Source organism: Schistocerca serialis, chromosome 4, assembly GCF_023864345.2.
Source record: "Schistocerca serialis cubense isolate TAMUIC-IGC-003099 chromosome 4, iqSchSeri2.2, whole genome shotgun sequence".
NCBI lineage: Eukaryota > Metazoa > Arthropoda > Insecta > Orthoptera > Acrididae > Schistocerca > Schistocerca serialis.
In genome coordinates, this window is record NC_064641.1 from 643,891,329 (window position 1) to 643,910,997 (window position 19,669).

General features: G+C 42.8%; 1 protein-coding gene across 2 annotated transcripts in view; it reads left to right on the top strand.

Moving 5' to 3' along the window:
* The first annotated feature begins 11,330 nt into the window (after positions 1-11,330).
* Positions 11,331-19,669, top strand: part of LOC126475501 (uncharacterized) — a 42,640-nt gene continuing 34,301 nt past the window's right edge. Inside the window, exon 1 of one of the 2 annotated variants that reach the window (XM_050103408.1) lies at positions 11,331-11,564. The gene's annotated coding sequence lies outside the window, so the exon portion shown is untranslated. Of the gene's footprint in view, positions 11,565-12,813; positions 12,910-19,669 lie in introns of those variants that run through there. The other variant, XM_050103409.1, reaches the window with a different exon arrangement.

Sequence of the window (19,669 nt, forward strand, 5' to 3'; positions counted from 1 at the left end):
TATCGCAAGCGGTCGACTTATGATTAGGATATCTGGGCGCGCCCAACGATCAGACCACAACTTCTGTAGGTTGTCAACCATGTTTCTAGAAACTGAACTGGTACATTCATTATGTACATTCCCGTACGGCGGAGACATTTTAATTCAATGTAGCTTGACCGGTATTGGCTAATAAATGTGATATTGCAGTGGTTGTGTTGCTCAGAAGTACGATACAATGTTCCTTCGGACAGGCAAGTACACTACTCGCCATTAAAATTGCTACACCACGAAGAAATGCAGATGATAAACGGGTATTCACTGGACGGATATATTATACTACAACTGAAATTTGATTACATTTTCACGCAATTTGGGTGCATAGATCCTGAGAAATCAGTACCCAGAACAACCACCTCGGGCCGTAGTAACGGCCTTGATACGCCTGGGCATTGAGTCAAACAGAGCTTGGATGGTGTGTACAGGTACAGCTGCCCATGCAGCTTCAACACGATACCACAGTTCATCAAGAGTAGTGACTAGCATATTGTGACGAGCCAGTTGCTCGGCCACCATTGACCAGACGTTTCCAATTGGTGAGAGATCTGGAGAATGTGCTGGCCAGGGCAGCAGTCGATCATTTACTGTATCCAGAAAGGCCCGTATGGGGCCTGCAACATGCGGTCGTGCATTATCCTGCTGAAATGTAGGGTTTCGTAGGAGTCGAATGAAGGGTAGAGCCACGGGTCGTAACACATATGAAATGTAACGTCCACTGTTCAAAGTGCCGTCAATGCGAACAAGAGGTGACCGAGACATGTAACCAATGGTACCCCATACCATCACGCCGGGTGATACGCCAGAATGGCGATGGCTAATACACGCTTCCAATGTGCGTTCACCGCGATGTCGCCAAACACGGATGCGACCACCATGATGCTGTAAACAGAACCTGGATTCATCCGAAACAATGACGTTTTGCCATTCGTGCACCCAGGTTCGTCGTTGAGTAAACCATCGCAGGCACCCCTGTCTGTGATGCAGTGTCAAGGGTAACTGCAGCCGTGGTCTCCGAGTTGATAGTCCATGCTGCTGCAAATGTCGTCGAACTGTTCGTACAGATGGTTGTTGTCTTGTAAACGTCCCTATCTGTTGACTCAGGGATCGAGACGTGGCTGCACGATCCGTTATAGCCATGCGGATAAGATGCCTGTCATCTCGACTGCTAGTGATACGAGGCCATTGGAATCCAGTTCAGCATTCCGTATTACCCTCCTGAACCCACCGATTCCATATTTTTGTAACAGTCATTGCAATTTCGGTCAACGCGAGCAGTAATGTCGCGACACGATAAACCGCAATTGCGATAGACTACAATCTGGCCTCTATCAAAGTCGGAAACGTGATGGTACGCATTTCTCCTCCTTACACGAGGCATCACAACAACATTTCACCAGGACACGCCGGTCAACTGCTGTTTGTGTATGAGAAATCGGTTGGAAACTTTCCTCATGTCAGCACGTTGTAGGTGTCGCCACCGGCGTCAACCTTGTGTGAATGCTCTGAAAAGCTAATCATCTGCATATAACAGCATCTTCTTCCTGTCGGTTAAACTTCGCGTCTGTAGCTCGTCATCTTCGTGGTGTAGCAATTTTAATGGCCAATAGCATATGTCGGAAGGAACAGGCACTGCGGCGATTACAGCCGTTAAGAAATACATGAAACGTATTCGCAGTTGCATGCATGTTTGAAGGAACATTGCATCATACTTCTGAACAACACAGGCGCTGCAGTACCTATTTCTGATTTCACTTATTTGCTTATTTTGGTAGTCTCACATTTGCTTCTTCTTTCTCCGAAGGTCTTTCCCCCAGTTATGAGTGCTTCTACAGTCTAGCATTTGTCCTTCAAACACTCCTGCAAGCGGTTGGAATAACAAAATTGTTATCAAGACGTCCCAAAGTGTTTAAGTGCATTCCTGCTTAGACATTCGGCACTTTTTGTCAGTGTCATTTTTTTTAAGCCGTATTCCCTTTCTCCTATTTCATTTGATGCATTTTTATATTTTCTGCTTTTGTCCATTAAATTCAATATCTCCTTAATTATCAAAAGAGCTCTATCCTTCAAAGTTATCAATTCGTTTTGCCTTTTATTAGTTTTCCCTTGTTTCAGGTTGACGTTATCTAATGCTCAATCTGAAGCTCTCAACTACCTCTGGTTCCTTCAATTTATCCAGGTCTCGTCTCCTTCATTTTTAACATTTTTGTAACTTCTTCAGATTTAGTCTGCAATTCATAACCAATGAATCATGCTCAGAGTTCATATTTGCACCTGGAAATGCCTTAAAGTTTAAAATTTGGTTTCGAAATCTCTGTCGTGCCATCATACAATCAATCTAAAATCTTCCAGTGCCCCCAGGTATCTTCCACGTATACAAACTCTTTTATGATTCGTGAGTCATATATTAGCGATGATTAAACTGTGCTACTTGCAAAATTCTACCAGGCGGCTTCCTCTGTCATCCCTTTCCCCTAGCCCCTATCCTTCTATTTTTTATTTTTTTATTTGCTACCGAATTGCAGTCACCTATCACAATTAAACTTTTGTCATCCGTAGCTACCTGGATAATTTCCTTTAACTCGTCATACATTCTTTCAATCTCTTCATCATCTGCAGAGGTAGTTAGCATATAAATTTGTTCTGCTGTGGTGGCTGTTGGCTTCGTGTCTGTCTCGGCTATAATAATGTGTTCGCTATGCTGTTCATCGTAGCCTACCCGCATTCCGATGTTCTTGTTAATTATTAGACCCAATCCTGCGTCACCCCTGTCTGATTTTATGTTGATAACCTTGTACTGATCCCACAAAAAGTCCTGTTCTTCGTGCCAGTGGACTTCATTAAGCCCCTCTACCTCTAACTTCAAACTACCCATTTCCATTTTCAAATTATCTAACCTACCTACCCGTATAAGGGATCTAACATTCCACCCTCCGTCCTGTAGAATTTCAGTCTTGCTTTTCCTGATGACAACATCCGCGTGTAGTCCAGGCTCAGAGATCGCAATGGGAACTATTTTACCTTCAAAGTACTTTACACAAGTGCGGACATCATGGTTAGGCCATACACTCAATCTGCAGGACCCCAGGGGGAAAAAATCATAGGTGTAGTTTCTGCTTGCTTTCAGCCGTTTGCAATGCCTGCAGAGAAAGGCCATGATTGTTAATGTTATAAGGCCAGATCAGCCAGTCACCCACACTGTTGCTCCTGCAATTACGAAAAATCTGCTGCTCCTCTTCAGGTACCTTTAGGCAGTTTGGCCTCTCCACATATAACCCCTGTCTGCCCCCAGTAGCTGAGTGGTCAGCGCGACAGAATGTCAATCCTAAAGGCCCGGGTTCGATTCCCGGCTGTCTTGGAGATTTTCTCCTCTCAGGGACTGGGTGTTGTATTGCCCTAATTTTCATCATTTCATCCCCATCGACGCGAAAGTCGCCGAAGTGGCGTCCAGTCGAAAGACTTGCACCTGGTGAACGGTCTACTCGACGGGAGGGCCTAGTCACACGACATATAGCCCCCCCCCCCCCCCCCCCCGTTATGGCTGCACCTACGATACGGCTGTCTGTATAGCTGAGATGCGCAAGCTACCCCACCTCCTCAAGGTGAGTAGTTCATTGGGGGTTGAGACGTACCTTGAACATTCTTTCCTTTCTTTAGTGATGCAACTCTGGGCTGCTACTGTAACAAATGGCGATATTGAAAATAACGGTGATTTCTTAAACGTGTACTTCCTTACCTCAAGTGGATAAGTAAGAAATTCGTAGTGGCCTTCGTAGATATAAAAAAGGCTCAAAGAATTTGGATTCGACAGTAAAATAACAGACTCTTACTGACACCGCCTCCAAAGTGAAGCTTATGGGAGAGAATTCAGATGCCTTTGAAACCAGGTCGGGAGTAAGGCAAGCATATGGACGCTAATCACTGCTTTCCAACTGTGCACTTGAAAGCGATCCGAAACTTGCGAAAAGGAATAAGTGACAAAGGTGTTGAAAATGGAGTCAGGCTTGGCTATAGACACGTGAATTCGACCGTTGACTACCTGGCCTTTGTAGATGACCACACATGTTTTTCGTGATTCGCTAGACGCAGCTGCAGAAACATCAATGAATTAAAGCCATAACTTACTGAGGCGGGACTCCTGATCTCCTTTGGGAAAACTGAATTTATTACGAACGTCAAGTCACCACCTAGAATACCATAGATAAAAGAAGAGTAAATCAAACGGACGGAGAAATTTTAATATCTAGGAGAGTGGATAGAATATATAATCAGTATATCAACTAAATAAAAGTGTCTTCAAGAAAATATCAATTAATGTCAAGACACGACATTAATGTCCTGCAATAAGACCTGAGGCCCTGTATGCCGCAGAATGCCTTGCTATGAGTACAGAAGATGTGATCGATAAGTGAGAAATAAAAGACTGATTTTGAGAAAAATCTTAGGCCCAATGGGAAATTCAGGACACAACACAATCATGAAATCTGTCTTCTTCTTCTTCTACTTACCCATTAATGGATGCTGGTGACTACACAATGTGTCTTTATTTGATGAACCGCTGTATTTAGTATTTGGTCCGCGCTTTGGGATCCTGTCCACTGCTTTATGTTATCTAACAAACATATTTTTCTTCGCCGTTCAAATGGTTCAAATGAGTCTGAGCACTATGGGACTTAACATCTGAGGTCATCAGTCCTCTAGAACTTAGAACTACTTAAACCTAACTAACCTAAGGACATCACACACATCCATGCCCGAGGCAGGATTCGAACCTGCGACCATAGCGGTCTCGCGGTTCCAGACTGAAGCGCCTAGAACCGTTCGGCCACATAGGCCGGCTCTTCTCTGTTTTCTTCTTTTACCCTCGGCCATCTCTTGTAGTATCAACTGTAGAAGTATATATTTGGTGTTCGTTCTGTATTGTCACGAAATAGAGGGCAAAGTGTCACAGATATGATAAGCGGGCCAGCCGTTGTGGCCGAGCGGTTGTAGGCGCTTCAGTCTGGAACCGCGCGACCGCTACGGGCGCAGGTTCGAATCCTGCCACGGGCATGGATGTGTGTGATGTCCTTAGGTTAGTTAGGTTTAACTCCGTTATAAGTTCTAGGGGGCTGATGACTTCAGATGTTATGTCCCATAGTGCTCGGAGCCATTTGAACCATTATTTTTAATGATAAGCGAGTTGGGATGGCAATCACTAAAACGAAGGCGTTCTCGCCGCGGCGAGATATTTTCACGAAATTTCAATCAATAACTTTCTCCTGTGAATGTGAGAAAATTTTATTGCTGCCAATCTACATAGGGAGAAACAATCATCGTAATAAAATAAGAGAAATCAGAGCTCGTACAGAAATATTTATGGGTTCATTTTTCCCACACGCTGTTTGAGAACGGAACGGTAGAGAGATAGCCTGAAGGTGGTTCGAAGAATGATCTGCCAGGCATTTAATACGAACTGCAGTGCAGTGATGTACTTGTGTCCAAGTTATGCAGTTTTTCTTCTTTTAAACGTTCTGAATTTTCCTCAGTGTTTGTTATTCGCACTGTTCATAGTATTTTGAGCATACTGCGGTAAATCCACATATCAGAGGCCTCTCTCCTTCTTGCTTTTGGCATGTTGTTGTTGTTGTGGTCTTCAGTCCAGAGACTGGTTTGATGCATCTCTCCATGCTACTCTATCCTGTGCAAACTTCTTCATCTCCCAGTACCTACTGCAACCTACATCCTTCTGAATTTGTTTAGCGTATTCATCTCTTGGTCTCCCTCTACGATTTTTACCTTCCACGCTGCTCTCCAATACCAAATTGGTGATCCCTTGATGCCTCAGAATATGCCCTACCAACCGATCCCTTCTTCTAGTCAAGTTGTGCCACAAATTTCTTTTCTCTACAATTCTATTCAATACCATCACATTTCGAAAGCTTCTATTCTCTTCTTGTCCAAACTATTTATTGTCCACGTTTCACTTCCATACATGTCTACACTCCATACAAATACTTTCAGAAACGACTTCCTGACACTTAAATCTATACTCAGTGTTAACAAATTTCTCTTCTTCAGAAACGCTTTCCATGGCATTGCCAGTCTACATTTTATATCCTCTCTACTTCGACCATCATCAGTTATTTTGCTCCCCAAATAGCAAAACTCATTTACTACTTTAAGCCTCTCATTTCCTAATCTAATTCCCACTGCATCACCCGATTTAGTTCGACTACTTTCCGTTATCCTCGTTTTGCTTTTGTTAATGTTCATCTTATATTCTCCTTTCAAGACACTGTCCATTCCGTTCAACTGCTCTTCCAGGTCCTTTGCTGTCTCTGCCAGAATTACAGTGTCATCGGCGAACCTCAAAGTTTTTATTTCTTCTCCATGGATTTTAATTCCTACTCCGAATTTTTCTTTTGTTTCCTTCACTGCTTGCTCAATATACAGATTGAATAACATCGGGGATAGGCTACAACCCCGTCTCACTCCCTTCCCAACCACTGCTTCCCTTTCATGCCCCTCGACTCTTATACACTCCTGGAAATGGAAAAAAGAACACATTGACACCGATGTGTCAGACCCACCATACTTGCTCCGGACACTGCGAGAGGGCTGTACAAGCAATGATCACACGCACGGCACAGCGGACACACCAGGAACCGCGGTGTTGGCCGTCGAATGGCGCTAGCTGCGCAGCATTTGTGCACCGCTGCCGTCAGTGTCAGCCAGTTTGCCGTGGCATACGGAGCTCCATCGCAGTCTTTAACACTGGTAGCATGCCGCGACTGCGTGGACGTGAACCGTATGTGCAGTTGACGGACTTTGAGCGAGGGCGTATAGTGGGCATGCGGGAGGCCGGGTGGACGTACCGCCGAATTGCTCAACACGTGGGGCGTGAGGTCTCCACAGTACATCGAAGTTGTCGCCAGTGGTCGGCGGAAGGTGCACGTGCCCGTCGACCTGGGACCGGACCGCAGCGACGCACGGATGCACGCCAAGACCGTAGGATCCTACGCAGTGCCGTAGGGGACCGCACCGCCACTTCCCAGCAAATTAGGGACACTGTTGCTCCTGGGGTATCGGCGAGGATCATTCGCAACCGTCTCCATGAAGCTGGGCTACGGTCCCGCACACCGTTAGGCCATCTTCCGCTCACGCCCCAACATCGTGCAGCCCGCCTCCAGTGGTGTCGCGACAGGCGTGAATGGAGGGACGAATGGAGACGTGTCGTCTTCAGCGATGAGAGTCGCTTCTGCCTTGGTGCCAATGATGGTCGTATGCGTGTTTGGCGCCGTGCAGGTGAGCGCCACAATCAGGACTGCATACGACCGAGGCACACAGGGCCAACACCCGGCATCATGGTGTGGGGAGCGATCTCCTACACTGGCCGTACACCACTGGTGATCGTCGAGGGGACACTGAATAGTGCACGGTACATCCAAACCGTCATCGAACCCATCGTTCTACCATTCCTAGACCGGCAAGGGAACTTGCTGTTCCAACAGGACAATGCACGTCCGCATGTATCCCGTGCCACCCAACGTGCTCTAGAAGGTGTACGTCAACTACCCTGGCCAGCAAGATCTCCGGATCTGTCCCCCATTGAGCATGTTTGGGACTGGATGAAGCGTCGTCTCACGCGGTCTGCACGTCCAGCACTAACGCTGGTCCAACTGAGGCGCCAGGTGGAAATGGCATGGCAAGCCGTTCCACAGGACTACATCCAGCATCTCTACGATCGTCTCCATGGGAGAATAGCAGCCTGCATTGCTGCGAAAGGTGGATATACACTGTACTAGTGCCGACATTGTGCATGCTCTGTTGCCTGTGTCTATGTGCCTGTGGTTCTGTCAGTGTGATCATGTGATGTATCTGACCCCAGGAATGTGTCAATAAAGTTTCCCCTTCCTGGGACAATGAATTCACGGTGTTCTTATTTCAATTTCCAGGAGTGTAATTGCCATCTGGTTTCTGTACACATTGTAGATTGGCATATTTAGCGCCAATCCTACAAAACTGTATAGAAGAACAGGCCAAGTGTAGCATCTTATAAAACGAACAGTAGGATTTAGATTTGTACTTGTGAAAATTTTCTTGAAATTTATTAAATCCTTACGAGCGTTCTCTACGCGACATTTTATCTCCATGTCTGATCCTCAATCTTCACTTTCTAAACTACTTAAAACTCGCCTACTCTTTGTATCAAGGAACCACTGAATCGTAGATTTGCATTTGTAAAGTAGTCGGGCTATCATGTGACATTCATGAACTACGTCTTTTTGGTACTGATATTCAGGCCTAGATTACTGCTGTAATCTCCTACTATGTTGACGAGCTGTTGAATCATGTAAATTATAGGCAATCAATACTGTATGAAATGTACACAATGTAGAAAAGATCACAGACACCACCCACAGAACGAGATTAGATTGGATTAGTACTTGTTCCATAGATCATGAATACGACACCTCGTAATGATGTGGAACGTGTCAGGTTAATAAAAGGTGTCTATTCAAGATATTACATTACACAAAATATTACATGACACTTAATATTTTTAATGTTTTTGTGGGGTTGGGGAAATTATCCACTTATTACATCCAAAAATTCATCTAATGAGTAGAAGGAGTTGCCATTAAGAAATTCTTTGAATTTCCTTTTAAATGCTATATGGCTATCTGTCAGACTTTTGACTATTAGGTAAGCGACCAAAGACTTTCGTGGCAGCATAATTTACCCCCTTCTGGGCCAAAGTTAGATTTAACATTGACTAGTGAAGATCAACCTTTCTCCTAGTGTTGTAGCCACGTACACTGCTATTACTTTTGAATTCGTTCGGATTGTTAATAACAAATTTCATAAGTGAATATATATATATATATATATATATATATATATATATATATATATATATATATATATATTGTGAGGCTACAGTGAAGATCTCTAGCTCTTCAAATAAGTATCTGCAGGATGATCTTGGATGAGCTCCAGCAATTATTCTGATTACACGCTTTTGTGCAATGGACACTCCTTTACTCAATGATGAGTTACCTCAGAATATGATGCCATACGAAAGCAGAGAATGAAAATAGTCATGATAAGCTAATTTACTCAGATGTATATCGCCAAAATTTGCAATGACCCTAATAGCATAAGTAGCTGAACTCAAACGTTTGAGCAGAGCCTCAGTGTGTTTTTTTTTTTCAGTTCAACCACTCATCAATGCATAACCTAGAAATATTGAATATTCTGCCTTAGCTACCGATTTCTGATCGAAGTCTATATTTATCAATGGTGCCATTCCATTTACTGTGTGGAACTGTATATACTGTGTTTTGTCAAAGTTTAATGAGGGCCCATTTGCAGAGAACCACTTAATGATTTTCTGAAAAACGTCATTTACAATTTCACCAGTTAATTCTTGTCTGTTGGGTGTGACAGATATACTTGTATCATCGGCAAAAAGTACCAGCTTTGCATCTTCGTGAATATAGAATGGCAAGTCATTAATATATATTAAGAACAGCAGAGGACCCAAAACCGAACCTTGCGGCACCCCATTCTTGATTGTTCCCCAGTTTGAGAAATCACCAGTTTTTTGCATATTATGTGAATTGCTTATTTCAGCTTTATGCACCCTTCCAGTTAGGTATGATTTAAACCATTGGAGCACTGACCCATTCATACCACAGTACTTGAGCTTATCTAGAAGATTGTTTTTGTAGGCACATTGCCCGTATGAATCCTGCAAGGTTGACCGGTCGGATCTTCCACTACTTTCTCAACAGGAAAACATAGGAGGTGTGGTTTGCCAAGGTAGAAGAAAACCTGCAAGCACTGGAGGGTAGCGATAAACGCATTCCAAGACTACCTTGGATTCCACGTAGAGCCACAACTGAAAACTGTCAAAATGTGGACTGAAGCGTGGAAGGAACAGCACAGGAATTAAATGCGGGAATACTGGGCTACAAGTATAGCCCAGGTGTCAGGAAAAAGCATTGTCCGGAGATGACAATGCGAAGAATGGTAATGTCACATCTAGGGTGACCACACGTCCGGATTAATCCGGACATGTCCTCCTTTTTAGCTCTTTGTCCGGGGTCCGGGAGGATTTTTACAGTGTCCGGCTTTTTCGTAAAGTTGAGCGTAAAACAGTTAAATTTACAATTCGTCCCGTTCTATTGCTCTTTTCTTAAATACTTTAACTATTGGCATAGCCTTCGTAATAAACACGTTGATGTTATCGTTGATCGACCTATAAGCGATTATTTAAAATTTTCGTTTCGTTATCTTCGCTTTGTATTGGCTTGGCTTCCTGTAGTGCACGTGTGATTTGTGAGTGTATTTTTTAACCGAGTGAGTTACGTAAAATATTTGGCTATGCCTAGACGAAAGTGTACATTTTGTGATGTCCTTTCCTGCAAATATCCGGCTTTCAAGAAGGGAAGAAATGAATTTGAAGCGGAATGTAAGATATGTGGAGCTGGAATGTACGTCTCAGTGGCCAATAAAGGTAAGAAATAACTCGACAGATTAACTGTCATGGTTTTATTTCATTGTTTCATAGTCATTCATTTTATTTGTATTCGGAAGGTTAAAGTGCAGTTTACATTTCGTCAGCTGCTGTTTGAATTGTAGATGTTGGTAGCGGTGCGTCGAATGAAGGGAGGTGAATGGTCTTACGTTTTTCGTTTTTGTAAACAATTCCGTGTTGTTGTCATAACAAAACACTTGACGCCACACTGTCACCACAATCAATATTTTTAATTTTTTTATATTACTCAGTTAACCACCACCTGACCATCAGTAACAATTAACTACTAGTTTTACCGGTAATTCCCGGCAGTCACGTGACTTGTCCAAAGCTGGCGAGAGGTATTCTCATCTGCAGTTGACCCGTTTGATGTGTCCTCTTTTTTCTTCCTTTGTCCTCCTTTTTGAAGCTATTTGTCCTCCTTTTTAAACAATTGCCTCTGGTCGCCCTAGTCACATCTCATTACCGCCATCGAGTGATAGTTTGTGGAAACTTAGGTGGCCCTCGCAGATAAGGGAATCATCGTGTGCGGGTGGCTGGTTTGTCGCCAGGCTGGAGGGCGGTAGCTGCGGGCGACTTTGATTGCAGCGACAGTGTCCTCCCACCATTAGCACGCCGCATGGAGCCTGCGTGCTGCCGCCGCCGCTGCCTCAGGTAAAGGCGCGCGGCCGTTCTGTGCTTTGTGTGGACACTGTACCTACAGGTAGAGGGGCAGCGCTCCCCCACCCACTGCCTCTGCCGCTCGCGTGCACAGGAATCCAGTCGACGTGGTGCTCCGTGCGAGAGAGGGCTAGGCGCTCTCGTTCCTAGCGAATACTGGGATGTGCCTGTGCGCGGTTGTTTCTCGAGTGCGCGAGTGGATCAGGAGGGCGTAAACGTGTGCCGGATGCCAGGGCGACGAACTCGGGCCAGAGCGGACAACTGCTGCCAGGCCTCTAAATCAGAACAGTTAATCGGTGACCTGCTTTCCACATAGACCAGACGCTCCTACAGGAACACGCAGGTACGTGTACCGTTGCTTCCTTTGCGCGGTTCGTTGATGTAAGTGTACATCAACTGTCACTCAAAGTTACTACTGTTTGTCGCGGAATGGCCACAGCCGCCGGGACTTCAACGCACGGACAGGAGACGACGCATTGAGTCATCGTGCGTCACTCATTTGCGTAGGCAGCGTCCTTTCGCTGTTTGCACTATGAATCTTCCGTCGTTCTCTCTTTTTATTCCTCATTGGAACGCCTACACTTCGAGCAATACTTGTACGTGTACCAACCATCATAGCAAAAATTACTTGTGGGCGTCTGTTACGTGCGGTGGAAGACTGACTAGCAAATGAAAGCGTAATGCAACCTTTTGAGAATGGATTAAACAGTTTTTAATAAAATATATCCAGGCAACTGATGATGAAACCTCGTTGACGAAACGCGTTTTACGAATTTCGGCAGACGAACGATTCAGTGGTTCGAAGAAGAGGCTACATTCGCTTGACACATTTAGCAACTAGGAGAAGTTTCCCATTTCGTCAGTCACTCGGAGATGAGAGACTTACGAGACTCGTGTGCGTTCAGATTCTAGGTACGGGCTGAACTCTTCATGCTAAAAATAAATCTGATAATACAGTATCCTCAAACGTCAAAAATTGGTTGCTACGTTCCTTAAGACTCCAAATTCATAAGTAGCCCTACACTCCTATGAAACGACACGGATAAAATCGCGACATATATTTTCCGACAACTCAGTTTTGTGCCTATGGTTGTGGACAATAGTATTATGTTTGTGACAAACAGCTGGGAAAATAAACAAATCTCGCAAATGTGCCACTTTTTTTTACCTACAATTACTACTCGAATCAACTGCATTATGGTTTCCTCCGTTTCTTGATGTGCATGTTTCCAATGACATGCCAGATTACACGGGGATACCAAGAGTTACGTAAAAAAAAGAACAAAAAACATCAACGTGCAATAGAATTAAAGTGAGGCAATGTCAGCATGAACATCATCACCTTGCCTTATAAATCATGACACTTCTTCTTTAACGACATCGTCGTAGACGGGACGTTAAACCCTTATATTTCTGTTACACCATCCTTCTCGCTCTCAAATTTAGAGGTACCAGCTATGGAATACAGATGGTGGTGACATAAACAGTTATCATGACATTTCGTGAGCCAACGATGACAAGCAGCTGGCCTTGTTGGGAAGCATTCAGGAAGCCGTAGAAGTCACGTGGTCCGCAGAAGGTGGTTTACATGAGCTGACGATTAAGCGTTTAACATATTTCATCGGTACATAACGTTTGCAAGATACGGGAGGCTATCAGATGTGAAACAAGCCGCTGGCCGGTTCATGGTAATATTTGCAAAACATGCGAAATAGAACTATATGTTAACGGCTCAGACCAGCTCCGAATATCAAGAGATACATTTTCTACCGTTTTAGAGTGAAAAAAAAGTGTCTGTAAAACAGGAGCGTAAAAAGTTGGTTCAGGGAAATCTAACGGGGAAAAAAAACTATTACCGGTACCAACGTCTTTCAGTTAGCTCAACACCATGTAGAATTTGCTGAAATTCAGCAGATTCGCATTGAACGACGTAAACTAATGAAGTATTCTTGTAGGAACCTTGAAAGGAAGGGTGATCTTGACTTTACAGAAAAAGTTATGTCAGATCTCTTCAATGAGCGCTTTACTGAACTGCTCGCTCGAATCCGTAGCCACAAACAGAATGTATAAATATTCATGAAATTATTTGGGACCGTATACAAATCAAAGACAAGATGATACAAACGTAAGGGATGTTAATAAGAACTGAATAATTAGGCGAAGGCTCTTAATTAAAGGCAAGTGAACATTTTAATGTCCAGATACGACTTTTTGTCCTAGTAATATGTCTCACAAACTTTGTAACACTGTTTGACATCCATTGAACGTTTTGCCACTGATCCGATTTTTATTCAGACGTAAACTGGGGAACATGTATTCCTGACCCTGGTGGTCAAATGATGTACCCTATGATAAGCAGATTCGAACTAATGGTTGTAGAAGGAAGATGACATAGCAAGTATTTCTGCACTATGCGAATCATTCTGCTGTTTGAACGCAAATGAGAAGCCACGGAGAGGATTTCTGACAACTGTGGGATCTCACTAATACCTGCAGCACTACAATTATCACCCAGGCCGTAGGAGACTACTTCAGTTTGCACACCGCTGTTGAAAAGCAGGCTTTAGTTTCCCAGTGCCATCGCGCATTAATGGAAATTGGCAGGTAGAACTTTAGCTACAGCAAAAAGGTTACTGTTATTCCTTCTCCATGAGGAATGATTGAATCCGCTACATCTTATGACATATATACTGAAGAACCAAAATATTATTACCACCTGGTTAACACCACGTTCGTTTACCTGTGAAATGCAATACAGCATCGATTCTGCGTGACGTAGGTTCGACAAGTCCTGGGTATGTTTACAGTAGTGCATGAAGCACCAGATGTCTACACACAGGTGACGCCATTCCCGAAATTATGTGCCGGTGGTTTCTGGGCGCGCAGCTGGCGACTGATGCCCTCCCAGATGTGAATCATTGGATTTAAATGAAGCAAATTTGATGGTCAAGACAGCAACGTGAGTTCACTACATGTTTTTCGAAACACTGTAGCAAGATTCTGGCCTTGTAACAAGGACAGTTATCCTGCTGAAAGATGCCATCGCCAACAGTGAACAGACATAGTATGAAGGGATGTGCATAGTCTGTAAAATGTTCGTGTAGTCCACAGCTGTCATGTTGCTTCGATTACTACCACAGGCTCCATGGAAGCCTAGGAGAATGTTGCTCATAGCATATTACAGCTCCCTGCGACCTGCATCCGTAGCGCGATGTATATTTCGAATTCACTCTCAAATGATTGTAATCTAATGTATAACTATAATGGCTATTTTGCTGCAATAAATCGTTTATATTTCGACCAGCCCTTTACCTAGATGACAGCCTTTATCTGGACATGACTATCGCCCAAAGCAAAACCAAATGTAATTCGTCCAAATAGGCAACAAATTTCCATTGATCCATGGATCAATTTCAGTGATCCCGTGTCCACTGCAGTCATAACTGACAGTGTCACTGGGTCAACTTGGGAACACATAGGGTCATCTGATATGGAGCCCCATATTCAACAGTGTACATTTAACAATGTGGACTGTAACACTTATCCCTACACCAGCACTGTACTTAGCTGTCAGGTTTGCCACAGATCAATGCCTTTCCTGCTTTACAGAATGTGCAAATCTCTGACTGCACTCTGTGATCAGGCATGAATGTTCAACACTTTGTTGCTACTACAATTATTTTCTATAGATGCAAGCAAACAGCTGACCAGCTTTGTTGTTTCCGAGTGCTGGGCAGTAACAATCTGCTGTTTCTCATAGCAGCTTATGTCAGTGCATTTCCTTATTTGCAGTCTGTATCATTGCTAGAATTATTGTCCATTCCTATCTGCTTTGCTTATATACTTTTCTTACCATGTCATGCTTTGCTTATATACTTTTCTTACCATGCCATGTGCACATGTGCATTCAGTCTCACAGTGGTGAGTGATTACATTGTTTTAGCTCACAAATGTGAAACATGTCACTAAGTAACAAGGAACTTGCCAGCTGTTTTTATGAGAGGGGTCCAAAAGAAGACCCTATCACTGAACTGTTCACCACAATATCTCACACTCTGTCCTGCTACCCTATTCATAAAAATCCTACTCCCAATATGCCATTTTCTACTGCTGTTGATATTACTCTATACTCACCTGACCAGAAATCCTTGTCTTCTTTCCATTTCACATCACTGACATTCACTATAAATAGAATGAGCCTTAGCATTTCTATTTTCAGGTTTTCTAGATTCCCTACCACATTCAGAAGTCTGGCATTCTGTGCTCTGACTCATATAATGTTATCCTTTTGTTGATTATTCAGTCTTCTACACATAGTCACCTCCTGCATCCTCATGCCATTGAGCATTGCTGATTTTTCCACCTCCTGTGATTGCTCTTGTTAGATGCGTCCATTCCTCTTCAACCAGACTGCCTACTGAGCTCTTCATCAGTGCAGTGTCTATAGCCTGGGAGAACTTTAAGCATACCTCTTCTTTCCTTAGTGCTTCCATATCCCACTTCACTGTGCATTGGTTCTTCCTGATTAGTCTCTTATTATGCCTATTCTTCATCATCACCAAATTGTGATCCAACAGTGAGCCTATATCTGCCCCTGGGTACACCTTACAATGCAATATCTGATTTCAGAATCTCTGCCTGACCATGGTGTAATCTAACTGAAATCTTCGTGTATCTCCTAGCCTTTTCCAAGTATACCTCTTCCTTTTGTGATTCTTGAACAGAGTATTAACTATTATTAGCTGAAATTACAGAACTCAATTAGTGTTACTCCTCTCTCATTCCTACTACCAAGCCTATATTCTCCTGCAACCCTTTTTTCTACTCCATCCTCTGTAACCACATTCCAATGCTCTGTCACTATTAGATTTTTGTCTCCCTTTATGTACCGAATTACCCATTCAGTATTCTCATATACTGTTTTCATCTCTTCATATTTTGCTTGTGACCTCGCCATCTATACCTGAATTATTGTCAGCGTTAGTTTGGTGTTTACTCTAATGCGAACAACCCTGTCACTGAACTGTTCACAGTATCTCACACTCTGTCCTACTCCCCTATTCATAAAAATCCTACCCCAATGTATCATTTTCTGCTGCTGTTGATATTATCCAATACTCATCTGACCAGAAATCCTTGTCTTCTTTCCATTTCACGCCACTGACATTCACTGTAAATATATTGAGCCTTAGCATTTCCATTTTCAGCTTTTCTAGCTTCCCTACCACGTTCAAACATGCGGCATTCCATGACCTGACTCATAGAATATCCTTTTGTTGTTATTCAGAGTAACCTCCCCCTTGTCAGCCTCTCCTGGAGATCTGAATGGAGGACTAGTCCAAAATCTTTTGCCAATCGAGAGATCATCATGACACTTTTTCAGCTACAGTCCACTTGTCCTATGGATACACATTATGTGTTTTTAATGGAGTGCTGCATCCTCATGCCATTTCCCATTGTTGATTCTTCCACCTTTTATGGGCAGTTTCCCACCCCAAGGAAAAGAGAGTGACCTGCACCTCTGTCCACTCATCTGCCCTGTTTGACAAGGCCATTAGCAGTATAAAGGTAATTTCTTATGCCAGGTGTCTTTGAGTAGCACAAAGGAGGCCACTGAGTGCAATGTCCCCATCTGACAGATAGATCACCATCAACTGAGTCTCACAAACTCACCTCATGAGACACTACAGAGAGGTTTGGAGCTCCATTCAGTGCACTGGTGCAGAGATTGGCGACCAGAAACTTCATGTCACCACCACCCCTTCCCTTGCTGGCCAAATACTGGGAGTGAAAATTTCACACCACAAGGATTCGATCTGGCATATCTTCAGTTACAGAAGTCAGTTTGAGCTTTATTATACAAGAAACAAACAAAAAGTGAGGTAAATGAAGTGGAGTTTGTAGATAACAGCCTTGGGAGAAATGATAGCTCATTGAAATTATTGATCACCAATTTCAGTTATTACTTCCTCATAGTAGCAGAAAATATTGAATATCATTGTAAACAATGGAATCTGGATGCATTAGATTTACTCCAGCAATGGACTCTTTCCTTCCTACAGCCCCAAGGAATGGTAGAACTATCCTTGACCTTTGTAATCAGTCAATTACTAAGTGCAAATTTCTTGATAAACTTAAATACACAGTAGCAAGTTTGTACATCAAAACTGAAATAACTGAAATATGACACCACCTCCAATTAAGGAGCCATTTAATTCCTTGACTTTTTTTAAGTTTGAGAAGTGGATCAAAAGCAAACTTGATAAATATTCTCGCTCTGGCTTCCATGAGGGACTGTCTCCGCAAAAAATATATGATCATACAAATGAAGCCCCAACATCTAGACCTAAAAAATAACCCTCTTGATGTAACCTGCATTCTTGTAAAGGCCATTCATTGTGTACCACTATGTTTTACCTGGGCAACTAAAATTTTATGGTATTCATGCCATCTGTTTTGAATTAATGCAGTCTTACTTTCATATCATAGCAGAGGGACACATTGATGACAAATATCTAATTTTTAGAGCACATTGTAAGCAAAAACTGTGTGTGTGTGTGTGTGTGTGTGTGTGTGTGTGTGGTTTGAGGTTTTCGGGCGCTAAACAGCGTGGTCATCAGCGCCCAAAAGCAAAAACTATAAATCCATTCAGGAAGTCTGAAGCTCCTCAGAGAAATATCTGAGAAAACGGGTAGAGATGACAGTGTGCATATAACATGTTTGCTGCGAAGTCTCATATGAGATGTGAAGGAGGCTCTGTAGGTAGCTATTGAGAGCACAGTGTGTCAATTGCAAATTGAACATAGTGTTGGCATGAATGACACCTGTCATCTGGATTTTTACAAACCAGATGCTATGCTTATGAAGTGAAAGCATGGTTTGCAATTTGTAGCATTGATCACAGAGTTGGTTGCACTCCTCTGGTTTCGAACCAGATAGAGGGCGTAAATCTGAGGCTCAAGTGATTCTGCAATGATCCTGGATACAGGTTTTTTAAATTCCAGTATCAAATGAAAAATTGTGCAGCCACTCTTAACAGGATAATTAAGCACTATGGAAAGGAAGTGACTCCTCAAGTGGTAAAGAACAGTTTATGTATACATATGGTTTTCTTATGTTACAGAATCTCCTCTATACGTGACACACTCAGAGAGAAGTAGATTAGCCACATTAAGCGCAGGGTTTTGCCCTTTCAGGGTAGAAAGAGAATAGAAGCTTTCGAAATGTGGTGCTACAGAAGAATGCTGAAGATAAGGTGGGTAGATCACGTAACTAATGAGGAGGTACTGAATAGGATTGGGGAAGAGAAGTTTGTGGCACAACTTGACTAGAAGAAGGGATCGGTTGGTAGGACATGTTTTGAGGCATCAAGGGATCACAAATTTAGCATTGGAGGGCAGCGTGGAGGGTAAAAATCGTAGAGGGAGACCAAGAGATGAATACACTAAGCAGATTCAGAAGGATGTAGGTTGCAGTAGGTACTGGGAGATGGAGAAGCTTGCACGTGATAGAGTAGCATGGAGAGCTGCATCAAACCAGTCTCAGGACTGAAGACCACAACAGCAACAACAGGGTAGAAAGAGAAAAAGCTAAAATGGTATTACTTAACTATAAGAGCAACAATGACATGGTCCCAGAATTAGTCTCCTATATTAACTGTAATAATAAGCATAATAACATCATACCACTGGAAACAGAACACTGGCTGCACATTGAAATGAAGAGCAGCAAAATTATAATTTCTGTCTGGAATATACCTCACAAATGTCGACTGGATGCCAGTGTTGGCAGATTATTACTGCTCTAAAAACTTATGATCACCTTGTGAGACTATTACAGATTGTGAATATAAAATAATCTGAGCCACACATTCCTACCATTGAAATGGTAAGGATGTGGGGATCCAGCACTGGTAAGCAACTGAGCCCACACTCAGTAGAAAATGTTTACAACTTATTTCACTCCAACAAACTACATAAGGCACACACTGGTAACCTGAGCTTCCTTAATTATTAAGTAAATCACTCATAAGGTAATTATTGACCTGTTTTAAAGTGCCAAAAAATAAATCAGATACTATCAAAATCAAAATAGTTTAAAAGTGCCAGTAAGTCAAATAGACAATTAGACATTGTGAGACTCAAAATAGTCCTAAAGGTGCTGATAAGTAAAACAGACAATATAAACATCAGAAAAACTTTCCTTTAAAAGGGCCTCTGTGCCTAAAATTAAATTCCAATAACAAGAGTTGAATTACATCCCACAACTAATTTACAGTTACAAGTGGGGGACCAATAACTTACAAAGGATACCAAGGAATCATCCTGAAAAACTTAATTCAGATGCTGTTATAGGCATATTTACATTTGGCACAGGTCTCAACTGGGTGTCCCACAAGATACAAATAGGTACAATAAAACAATTAGGTTTTAGAGCTCTAAAACAGAA